Consider the following 2,205-nt stretch of genomic DNA (forward strand, 5'->3'; position numbering starts at 1 on the left):
GATACTTATGCAACTCATTGGTGGGAATTCCAGATAAGCGTATGGAGATGCTTCATCCCTCTTGAATATCTGCTTTCCTACTGCCTTCATCCAATCCTTCTTACTCCCTTCCATGGCAAGCTGTATGTTGGGTTTCACCGGCGTCAATGGCTACCTCCCGTCCTCTCAGTAAAAAAGGTCCTCTACGGTTTCCCGCATGGTTAATCAGCTGTTGGTTCTCGATAATGTAGGAATAGGATTTACTATCCTTTTGCGTCTGTCACTACGCCCTACAGTCACGAGTTTGAAGCTCGTCATGGTCATCCTATCTTAGATCCTACTCGGAATACCACAGACAAGGTTTAGACTTTCCGGATCTTAGGAATGGCCACCAATAATTCTAGCTTATACCACGAAGACTCTGATCTCACGAAATGGAAGGCTCGGTTGTCAGGCGAGGTAACCATGCATCGTGGACCAGGAATCCAAGAGATACACGCTCAATCTTAAGTAGAACGGAAGTGGTTGTCAGGCACGCGTTCATAGGTGAGAATGATGATGAGTGTCACGGATCATCACATTCATCAGGTTGAAGTACGAGTGAGTATCTTAGAACAAGAATAAGCTTGACTTGAATAGAAGAACAATAGTAATTGCATTAATACTCGAGGAACAGCAGAGCTCCACACCTTAATCTATGGTGTGTAGAAACTCCACCGTTGAAAATATATAAGAACAAGGTCCAGGCATGGCCGTGAGTCCAGCCCCCAAAACATGATCAAGAGATCAAAAGATGATCAAAATATGAAAATACAATAGTAAGGTCCTATTTATAATGAAACTAGCTACTAGGGTTTACAGAAATAGGTAAATGATGCAGAAATCCACTTCCGGGCCCACTTGGTGTGTGCTTGGGCTGAGCATTGAGCTTTACACGTATAGAGACATCTCTTGGATTTAAACTCCAGCTTTGGTGCCAGTTTGGGCGTTTAACTCCAACTTTTATGCCAGCTCTGGCGTTTTGACTTCAGAATAGGGCAGAGAAGGGGCATTTGAACGCCAGTTTGCGTCGTCAAAACTCGAGCAAAGTATGGACTATTATATATTACTGGAAAGCCCTGAATGTCTACTTTCCAACGCAGTTGAGAGCACACCATTTGAGGTTTTGTAGCACCAGAAAATCTAGTTCGAGTGCAGGGAGGTCAGAATCCAACAGCATCTGCAGTCCTTTGTCAGCCTCTAAATCAGATTTGTGCTCAAGTCCCTCAATTTCAGCCAGAAAATATCTGAAATCACAGAAAAATACACAAACTCATAGTAAAGTCCAGAAATATGAATTTTACATAAAAACTAATAAAAATATCCCAAAATGTAGCTAGATCCTACTAAAAACTACCTAAAAATATTACCAAAAAGCGTATAAATTATCTGCTCATCACTGTCCACTATCGTCCTCTCTGACCAGTACTGAAGCTACTGCCCGGCTTCCTACTGCGATGTATAATATGAGTGTTTCTCCTTCCCGAGGTCGGGTAAGAATGGGTGGTTGTCCCAGGAATCTTTTGAAATCCTGGAAAGCTAGCTCGCACTCTAGTGTCCATTCGAACTTCTTTCCCTTCCTTAGCGTAGCGTAGAAGGGGAGAGATCTTATGGCTGATCCGGCTAGAAATCTGGACAAGGTTTCCAGTCGCCCATTGAGTTGTTGCACTTCTTTGACACAAATTGGGCTTTTCATGTCGAGTATGGCATGGCCCTTGTACGGGTTTGCTTCGATTCCTCTTTGTGTGAGCATGAATCCAAGAATTTTCTAGCTTCTACTACGAAGGTGCATTTTGCAGGGTTAAGTCGCATGCCATGCTTTCTTATGGTATTGAACACTTGGGCGAGGTTGGACGGTAAAGATTCCTCACTTTGTGTTTTTACTAACATATCGTCAACGTATACCTCCATTAGTTTTTCAATGTGATCTGCGAAGACTTTGTTCATTAATCTTTGGTAGGTAGCTCCTGCGTTTTTGAGCCCGAATGGCATGATGACGTAGCAGTAGTTTGCCTTGGGCATTAAGAATGAGGTTTTTTCTTGATCAGGTGGGTACATCGGGATTTGATTGTATCCTGAATAAGCGTCCATAAATGAGAGATACTTGTATCCGGAGGAGGCGTCCACTAGAGTGTCGATACTTGGGAGTGGATAAGGATCTTTTGGGCAAGCTTTGTTGAGGTCGGT

The sequence above is a fragment of the Arachis stenosperma genome, chromosome 4 (assembly GCF_014773155.1).
Source record: "Arachis stenosperma cultivar V10309 chromosome 4, arast.V10309.gnm1.PFL2, whole genome shotgun sequence".
NCBI classification, from domain to species: Eukaryota; Viridiplantae; Streptophyta; class Magnoliopsida; order Fabales; family Fabaceae; genus Arachis; species Arachis stenosperma.